We start from the raw sequence: 10,837 nt of genomic DNA on the forward strand, positions 1-10,837 counted from the left end.
TGACTGATTGTGTGGAACACTGTATGGGAATATGTCTCCAATTAAACTAAAATTTCTCAGGAGACAGGCTCATCCAAGTTTTGTTTTTCCCCTCTGGATTGTACCCTGAGTGTTCCAAACTGTAGGTGATGGATGAGAAATTCATTGCTGAATGGCTTTTTTTTTTTTTTTTTTTTTTTTATCTTTTTTTTTTTTATTTTTTTTTTTATTTTGGTATATTATGGGGGTACAGATTTTAAGGTTTCAATAAATGCCCATTTCCCCCCCTCCCCCCAAAAGTCTGAGTCTCCATCATGACCATCCCCCAGATGGTGCACATCTCACTCACTATGTATGCTGAATGGCTTTTTGCCCAACACTCTTCCCATCCACGAGAGGGCGGATTTTCTGGTTGTAGGGACTGCTTCCTCCCAGCTGCTTAGTATTATGGGAACAATATGACCCCTCTTCCTCCTGCCTATAGACATTTAGGAATCTCTTTGGTTGCAAGTAGCAGAAAACTTGCCTTATAGTAGCTCAAACAAATAAAGGTGTATTTTTCTCACATAACATGATTTTGGAGCTAGGAGCAGGTGGCATTGGTTCAGTAGCTCAGGGCATGAGAGCTAGCATCTCTGGAATTCTCTTACATTCTCCCTCATGCTCATCTCTCTCTTGATCACAAAATGGCTGCTGCATCCTTGAGCATTACACTCAGGTTCCAGACAGGGAAAACGCAGAAGGGCAGTGTCCCCTGGGATAATCCCCATTTATCAGGGCTACAACACTATTGGAATCCCCATCAGATCTCTGTGTGTGTGCCCTATTGGTCAGATCTCAGTCACACAGCCACACCTAGCATGAAGGGACCCTAGAGAGGGGAGAATTTAGCTGGACAACCTGCCAGACTAAACAAAGTCAGGGTTGGGTCAACTATAAAGAAGAGAAAACTATTATTAGGAAGACAATCAGCACTGCCTACCACCTGTACATAGCACTGATCAAATTGCATTGAAATATTCTGTTTCTGTCTCTGACCTTCCACTAGAATTAACAACACTTGGTAGACAGAGGCACCCAGTCATCCTTCTATTCCCAGCACTTAGCACACTGCCTGGCACAAAATACACTTAATAAACATATCTAGAGTTCAAAAATTATTGGCTAAACTGAATTCCAAATAGGGAAAAAATTGAATTTAGATTCATTTTTGCATTCATAACTCTCTAAAGATAATAGGAGCTATTACTGTAAAGAAAACATCAGTTTTCCAAAAGATAGGCACTCACAGGAATGAGTTTCTAACACACACAATAAGAGGTTTAATAATAATAGCTACTGTTGATTAAGTACCTATGAAAAATCTGATGCTCTGTGTATACTACCTTTTATCCCAAATATCTTTACAAGATCAGTATTATTTGCCTAATTTTAGAAATACTGGAAATGTGGCCCAAGGTATAAGAGTGGCAAATGGTAGAACCAGAATGTGAACCCAGGTGAGTCTGTCTTTCTCCACTCTCCATCCTGCCTCCTGCATGAGGGTGTCCAGCATTCTCATTTTACTGAAAGAAACTCCAGTGCTGGGAGTTTGCATACTGACTCCAACTAGGGATTAGGTTTCTTATATCCAAAGACACCCTTCCCTCTTTATAACAACTTACTAAGCACAGAGACAGCGTGCTGTGTTATTGGAGACACATGGTGTTGCCGAGTACAAGGAAAGACTTATTGACAACTGTCTTTCTTTCCTGATCCACTAAAAACTATAGAAACTTCTCAAAAGAAGACAGAATAATGGCTAACAAACATATGAAAAAATGCTCAACATCTCTAATCATCAGGGAAATGCAAATCAAAACCACAATGAGATATCACTTAACTCCAGTGAGAATGGCCTTTATAAAAAAGTCCCCAAACAATAAATATTGGTGTGGATGTGGAGAGATAGGAAGACTTGCTGGTGGGACTGCAAACTAGTTCAACCTCTGTGGAAAGCAATATGGAGATACCTCAAAATGATACAAGTAGATCTACCATTTGATCCAGCAATTCCACTACTTAGCATCTACCCAAAAGATCAAAAGTCACTTTAAGAAAAAGACACCTACACTCGAATGTTTATAGCAGCACAATTCACAATTGCAAAGTTGTGGAAACAACCCCAGTGTCCATCAATTCATGAGTGGATTAATAAAATGTGGTATATGTATACCATGGAGTACTATTCAGCTTTAAGAAACAATGGTGATATAGCACCTCTTGTATATTCCTGGATAGAGCTGGAACCCATTCTACTAAGTGAAGTATCTCAAGAATGGAAAAACAAGCACCACAGGTACTCACCAGCAAATTGGTATTAATAGAGAAACACCTCATTAGACATATAAGAATAATATTTATCGGGTGTCGGGCAGGTGGGAGCGGGGAGGAGGGGATGGGTATATACAAACACAATGAGTGAGATGTACAACATTTGGGGGATGGTCACGCCTGAGGCTCTGACTCGAGGTGGGAGGGAGGACATGGGCAATATATGTAACCTTAACACTTGTACCCCCATAATACGCTAAAATAAAAAAAATTTTAAAAAGAGATAAAAAAAACTATAGAGAATAAGAAGGAGTCAGAACAGTGCAGTCCCTCCTTTCTCTGAAGTCCATCTCATATAGCGGAATGTCCCAAATCTAGAGCCACTTGAAGAAACAGAAATTTGTTCTATTGACTCACCTTTCAAGCAGCTTTCTGATGTAATTAGGCAGAATATGAAGAATAGTTGAAGCAAGTGAATCTTATGAAGCATCTTATGAATTTCCCATAAACATGAAATTGTGAACAAGTGGCTGCATTTTGGCTGATGGCTTCAGGTTGCCCCACAATAGTCCACAAGTAATTGCAGTCCCCTAGACACCACCTCTCTCTCTAATTCACAAAACTGTGTGCCAAAAGCTTGGAATCGGGTATTCTTCAGTAGAGAAATGTGACATTTCAATCCTAATTTACCTAAGGCCAATATCACACAGCATATAGTCTGTGGTTGTGTTCAAAAAGTATCAGTTGCATTTCTTATTGCAAATACAATACAGATGAGGTTCTTCATCAAGAAATCAGAACCTAATTCAATAAAGCCTGCTCATATGATTAAAAAACAGACTTCTCTGAAGATTTCAGGATATCCATGGCCTGAAAGATAAACCTATCCAAGTAGTGTTCATGGCATTTGCACTCTCCTAAAACATTCAGTTCTGAGAATATAGTAGTGGAGTTGGATGTATTAAAAAACCTCACATAAGTTGCAACAAACAAAAACTGGCTTTTAAGTATCTTGAGCTCAGCAGCAAGATACACACTGAGGTCTTATAATCCTTTGGATGGAATAAGAGAATTCTCCTTTATACCAAAAAAAAAAAAAAAAAATTATTCTGAGCTATTCAGGCACAAACAGAGACTGTACATTTTGGCAGGGAACACTAATCTGGAATTTAAAGCCAGAATTATAAGCTCAAAATGAGAGAAAAGAAAACCAGGGTTGTCAGAAATAGAATAATTTTCTTCATATTTTCGTCAAAATAACAATTATACATTTTAACAGTGGGTTCTTTTTTGTACCGAATGGATTACTCAGAACTTCTCATTTTGGTTTACTGAGAACAAGTATGACAATTGTTCAAATTAGACTACAGACTTTACAATTAAGTAAATGCTGGGAAGGAATCAAACAGAAACCTATTTTTCAAAGAGCTGGGAATCTCTCGGGTTCTGAGTCCTGGTGTCACATGCAGACCAGCTCTAAATCAGGGGTAAATCCTGAGCTGGACCACCAGGGAAATGAAATGATTACCCCCAAATTCACTAGTCAGAATCTCTTCAATCTGGAGCTCTTGGCTGTGGCCAGAAAAGAGCAAGGCAGATGGGAGGATGGAAAGCTCTCCCATGAGCTCTGCCACTGGCTGCAAGCTATAGAATCAACATCACATAGAAGCCAAGTTATGGTTTCAGCATATACTCTTGCAGGGGCTACTAAAACCACCTTTATTGTGCCAAAAAACATGATTGGTTGTGGGAATAGAGCATGGATACTAGCCCAGCAATGCCTACAAGTGGGGAACTTCTAACCTGTCCCTTGGGAGATAATCTCAGTTCTGATGAAAGTGCTATAAGTGCAATGACAGAAGGTGTTGTGTTCATTGCAGGAACCACACAGAATTTATGGGGGAAAAAAAAAACCAAACCACTTCTTTTGGACTTTTTAATAGAAAAGCATTTGCTATTGCAATAATTAAGCACAAGCATCAGGAGTAGTATCTAAAGTTTTATATCAACACATGTAATAAAGGAACATTCTTGTCTATAGTAAGCTTGTTTTTTCCTTGTGCATTCATGTTCAAATTTAGGGCTAAATTCTCCTCTCCCTAAACATGAGGGGGGGGGGAAACTGAAACTAATTATTGAAACTAATTACAATAAAGTATATATCTTTAATACTTTTATATAATTTCATATACTAAAACCTGTTATAAATTAAAGGAGAAAGGCATATTAAATATTATTTTTAAAAGTATAACCTACTGCCTTTATATGACACACTCCACAGCTAACCTGGGTGCACTAAGCATCCCAGTCCTACATCCTTTGCTCTGAGAACTCTACTCTCTGACCTGATACCATCAGTGGCTAGGTGTCAACAGAGGAACTAAAGTGTTAGAAATGGAAATAGAAACTCCCAAGCAGTTGAAAGCTGAGAAAGGGAAACCACGATATGTACTTTACAGGCCAGACTTCTCTTCCCTAACTCAAAATTACAGCATAGGGAATGAAATTTGAGTAATCATCACTCACATTTCTATGGCTTCCATAGTGTACAAAGAGCCTTTTACATGTGTGATCTCATTGAAATAACAAAACATTCCACCCTCTGAACAATTTCTAGTACGGAAAAGTATATGTAAAACAGAAGATAGCTTGTTCTTAAATAAGGCTCTTCTTTATTGATAGGAGATCAACAAAAGCATACCTGGGTCTCTTGGGCTCGGGGCTCCTGAGGCAGACTCTGAGAGGAGGCTTCGCTCCCAAGCAGGGAGTTGGGAGAGGGAAGGAAAAGTAGACAAGCCAAGGTGGGATTTCAGGCAAAGCCCTAGCTTCAGCCCAAACCCCAAAGACAGCTCTGAAACACAAACCACATTTTGGAGTTTGTCTCAACCAGCAGTATGTAGGCTGAGCTTTCATATTCCTTGCCAGATAGTCGGGGGCTAAGAGCTGGGGGACTGGAGTGGACAGGAAACATAAAACCCCAGACCCTGCTGCCCGACTGCACCACGAGACTCCAGAAGAATCACAAGTGAGAACTGTTACAAGACAATCAAATGAACAGAAGAGGAGAAGCTCACAGACATAAATGAAAGGGATTTGAGGGAATCTGGACTAACAGCACACTGTGGGTTTAGCTTCTCAAACAATAGACCTTGAAAAACACGATATTAAAGCGAGCATTTCAAAGCCCAATACCAAAACGATTGAAATGTATCCAAAAAGCATGTCATGGTGTGAGTGTGGAAAGTATTTGAAGGAGAAGGACCAAATGGAGTCTTACTCTATGATTGTTTAAAGGTGGCTAAAAATATAAAATTCTATTGAGCAAATCCCAGGGCTCTGGTGAGGCCAACACTAAATTAATTCTCACTGTGACTGATTAGCCATAAGACCTTAGACAAGGCATTTCACATTGTTGAGTCCCAAATTATTGTTTTAAATGGAAGGATGGGAGCTGAGGTTATAATAATAATTAACATTTATTTGTACATACTGTGCCAGGTGCTAAGTGGCCTGCATGATCTAATCACACGTTAGGTGTTATAAATTCCTGCTTTCACAGGTCATACAGCTAGTAAGAGGTAGAGCGATGGTCCAAACCCAAGCATGTTGGTTTCAAAAGTTAAGCATTCAACTGTTCCACTACTGCTTCTCAGACGGATTCTAAGTCACTTACAGCTCTGGAATTCTGTTGTTTAACTTTATGCCCTATGAGTTCACATGATGGCAGATGCAAGGAAAGAGGGACCCAGAGTAAACGGAGACATTCATAGGGTACTGTCTGCACACCACACAACTCTTGGGAACACTGGTTACTACCTGCAACCCTCATCCAGAGTTTTACATTGCCAAGCTAATCCACAAGGCTCTGATGAAGAAAGGTACGATGACTCCTCCCATCTCAATTCTTGATGATGTGGTTGGCCCATATGTTGGAAGCTTAGTTGTATAGTTAAAGGAAGCAAAGAAGATTTGCTTAAAAGAAGATAATTGGAGAAGTCAAGGCCTAATGACCTTGTTAAGTGCTATCCCTTTGCTTTAAAAAAAAGATCTGCCTTTCTTTTCTTCTGCATATTACTGGGAAGTTGCTGGCTGACTTAATATCTTTAGAGCCCACAGTTTTCCCTAAGTTAGTATGTTACCTCTCTTCAGTAACAAAAGGCTTCAGACCAACCTAAACACAAATGTCACCTTAAAATCTTGTGCCATTTATGATGGCAGGAGTGGGGAGGTTTTCACCTCACATACTACATCCTGAAGGGAACTCTTCTGTTTTAAGCACAACCTCTAACTTTGGTCTAGAATTAGGGTCTGAAGAATAGCACAAAATTTGAGTTCCACTGGAGTACTTATCAGGTAGAATTGACATTGTCACAGAAGCTCAAAATACTGACATGAAGATTCATTCCCACATTGCTAGTATATATCTCCATTATAGAAATTATGAAGTCCTCGTTATCTGTTTATATGAATTTGTGAATCTCCCCTCTTAAAGGTAAGTTCTGTGAGGACAAAAGCCATGACTTGGGTATATTTCTTTCCCTGGGTCTCGTACATGGCAGCTACTCACTATGAAGGAATTAATAAGTGTGTGTGTGTGTGTGTGTGTGTGTGCGCGCGCGCGCATGTGCACATGTGACTACGAAGCCCTGAGCATGTGCTCTCATTTCCTTAAGTGGTAGAAGCAAGGGTCATGTGTGAAAAATCAAGGCACACTGTTTCCTGGGGACTCACCAAGACCACTCCATCCTGTGAAAAAAGATGACTTAACAGAACTGTTAAAAATAAAATGTCAAGGCACATGTATTAAATTGGGTTGGACCAGAAATGTGTATTTTGTGGAGCCCAGGCTATTCTTATTCAAACATGAGATGGAAATGTATCTACCTGCTAAGGTTTTCAGATTCTATGTGCCCTCCTATAAATTATCCCCCACTCACTTACCTCAAGAGCCATTCTCAGAGTTTTATTTCTTTAGAACAGAGTTTAGGGTAAAATGTAAATCCCTTTGGAATAGGAAATACTTTAAGTTTTTATCAATCATTTACACTTTAGTGTGAATAAATATTCCAGAACAAAATTGTTATTAAAAATCACTGGGTTTCTTTCCCATGTATGGTTCAGTGTAAAAAAAAGAAAACAAACAAAAAAAAAATCACTGGGGATATGAAGGGGTAGCTATACTTACTTACATCACAAGTTAAAAAAAAAGAGCACAGAGATTTTCTGAAGGCCCATTGCATCTCTTCCTTGACTTGCCTTGGGCTGGCTTTGACTGCAACCAGGTGGTCATTCACCTGGGGGCAGCAGAACCAACCCTCACTGCAGATGCAGAAACTTAAACACACTGCAGTCCTCTATGGCTCCTTCTGTGGGCCCAACACATGGGCTGCTGTTGCCTCCTCCTCAGTTTGGGGAATCAGCCAAAGACCATTAGATTCAGGAGAATGAGTTAGCAAACAACTCCGTAAGTGTGCAGTTGTGAGTCATGGTCAGAATACTTTACAAACCCCAGCAAGTTATGTAACAATCTGGAGCCTGAGAATTGTGAGATTGGGGGTGTACCACCCATTAGCTGTGTAACTTTAAGGCTTTGGTTTCCTTAAGTGTTTATTTTTAAAAAAAGAGGAGCAAGAGATACTGCGTAATCAAATAAAAGTGGGAAATGCTGTTTTCAAACGAAGCTGGTGGGTTTTTTTTTTTTGGTATTTTTTTTTTTCATTTTTGGACTTCTCAGAACCTATAATATGTTAATACAAACTGTGAATCTCCAGGAGGAGAAATAGTGTTCCATGCTTTCCAAACCTATTTGATTTTGGAGCCCTATTTTCAAATATCACTTCTTAGAACTAGCATCCTATTTGACACAGTTTGGGAAATGCTAGACTAATGGACTCCTAAAGCCCTTCCAAACAGTAACATTCTAAAATTTTACTCTATGATTCTTTCTTTATCCCCCTCTAATCCTAGTAAGACCCTCACTTGAGATTCTGCGTAGGCAAACCCCTTGCAAACTTCAAACTACTAAATAATTGTTAGCTATTAATAATACAGGGGCAGGTCCAAGGAGGTGAAGGGAAGCATATCCCCATGTCGACACACTTTCAAGAAACCCTGAGAACACAGGTAACAGTCTCTACTAGAAAATCCCTGACCTGCAAACTTGTTTTAAAAAAGAAAATGCTTAATAATATACTTAGAAAATAAATTCTAGGATTCCAGCACAATTTTTAAGAAAATAATAAAATCCTTTGTTTTGCATAAACAGTGTTGTAACTAATTAGGGGGAAATTAGCTGCCAGGTTACCTGAAAAGACAGGACCTGATTCCATGACATCTTTGCATTCACGAGAAGCAAGCTGATGGTCTGCTGCCTGTGTGGTGTTCAGCTCAGCCTCACCGACTGGGACTCATTAGCCAAGGGTTACAAAAATGTAACCAATGCTTTTTCCAGATATTCCACCGCAAACCAAGTACGGCGGTCTCCGTCCCCTGCCTTGAAGGCCTCGGTCTGAGCCACTCCCGATGTTCCCTCCAGCTCAGCCTGCAGCATGGGATTTATTAGATAGAGTTCCTTGTATCCAAGTGAGTCCTGCTGGGGTATAAATATCACTCCTTACTTTTTGGAGAGGTGGAGTGGGAGATGAACACGTTAATAAACAGCTTCTCTTTAACTTTTCAATAATTTTAATGTTTATTAATATACAACTTCTTGTTCTAGCTTTGTTTTTCCTAAAGATAAATCAACATATATTCCAAATAGCTTTGGGAATTGGCTAAATACTGCAAAAGCTTGTTTCCTTAATGGAAGTTCATCCCATTTTGTGACTTGAGAGGCTTATTCACAAGTAGCATTCACCAGAAGAGCCCCAGAACTGCTGATGCCATGGGAGGCCTGGGATAATGGGATGTGAGGTATAGACAGCAGAGGCCTGAGTGAACACGAAAACCATACGCAGCCCGACGGCAAGTTTAAGTTTCGCTGCTCTGCAACTGGCAATAGGCAGCCCCAAAGCCAGGCTCCCACCACGTGGGACGCCCTCCCCAGCTCTCCCTATTTTTGTCTTTGGAGACACTTCATTAGATTAGACAGCAATAGCAGAATCTCTGTCTCTAGACATCTGCTGTTGAAATCTATAAGAGTTCCTTACCTACACTCACTGTCCCTTTGGAAAGACTGAGAAAATGAGACCACATCTAAGGAACATCATCGTGGGGTGTGCGTTGGGACCTGACAGGACATGAGTGGCAGAGAATGGCAGGGACCAGACACCAGGGTGCTGCACAGGGCAATCCCATTTCATGGGGCCTTAGGCAATCAGAGCAGGAGTGAAGGAGTTACAGGAGTGTGTCAAAGAAAAATTGCAAAAGGGAGCTCTGAACAGGAAGGGGGCTAGCTTCACAGACTGCTGATAAAAAATATTCCTCCAGGAAGCCCTGCTCAGCCCCCATACAGGCTCCGATGAGCGTTTTCCTAGTCCAAACAGAAGTATATCCACACTGTTAAAATAAGGAGCAAGGGGAAAAAAAATAAAACAGTGAACCTCAATCACTTTAATAATTAAGCTCTTCCATGTACCCTTGGAGGCAAGAAGGGCAAGATTTCAGAAGGAATGACACAAAAAAATCACCTTTTCTCAACAACTAGGTCCCATACACCTGAACTTCTGCCAATTCAATTCAAATAGATATTCATGCCCCAGGGATAGTAACTTTGCTGGTCCCCAAAAGAGAGAGGGAGGGCAGCATGAACAGGATGAAGTCTTGCAATGGACTCTGTTAAGGGAGAGATGCAAATTAAATGCGACACTTTCATGTGTGGGAGATGTCATTGCAAGGATATTAATCAACAGGACAAATAAACTGAGGACCCAGAAGCTTCTTCCAGTAAAGTTGTTGAGAGAAAGGGAAATAAACAAATGAGCTGGGTAGCCTTGTTTTCCTCCAGCTGAGACTATCTTCTCAAATATCATCCACCCATCCTTAGTAGTGAGAACTCCAAACCTTAGAGGTTTTGTACTTTTGCCACAAACTTTATTCTTGAGAAGCCAAGACCAGCAGAAAACTTAATTTCACGTTTTACTTTTTGAGAGAGCCTTGAACTTCCTTCACAGAAATTTTCTAAGGATAAACAAGGTAAAGTAGCCTTGAAGGTAGGTGTTTTGTTTTGTTGTTTTTTTTAAAATCAGACTTCCCAGCATCCAGAGTAGTCAGCCTGAACTGCAGTTAAATGTCAATAAATAAATACATGAAATAAAATAGATCATCCAAAGTCCTTACTACTAGACCACCAGAAACCCTGGAGGAACCCAAATGTCTGACCTTAGGGGAAAACCCAAGGACTGCTTAAATAAGCTTCATGTTACTAAACCACAGCATAGCTGATTGCTGATGCACCCTCAGAAATGCATATTTATACTCCTGTCTGCTAATAGAATAGGTGGCTGGGCTTTTGTTTTGTTTTGCTTTATCCAAGTGGAATGCATTTCTCTAGGAGCACAGCGTATCTTGGACCTGGGTCTGGATGGAGCCCAAGGAATGCAAGATC

The sequence above is a fragment of the Microcebus murinus genome, chromosome 1, assembly GCF_040939455.1.
Source record: "Microcebus murinus isolate Inina chromosome 1, M.murinus_Inina_mat1.0, whole genome shotgun sequence".
In the NCBI taxonomy this organism is placed as follows: domain Eukaryota; kingdom Metazoa; phylum Chordata; class Mammalia; order Primates; family Cheirogaleidae; genus Microcebus; species Microcebus murinus.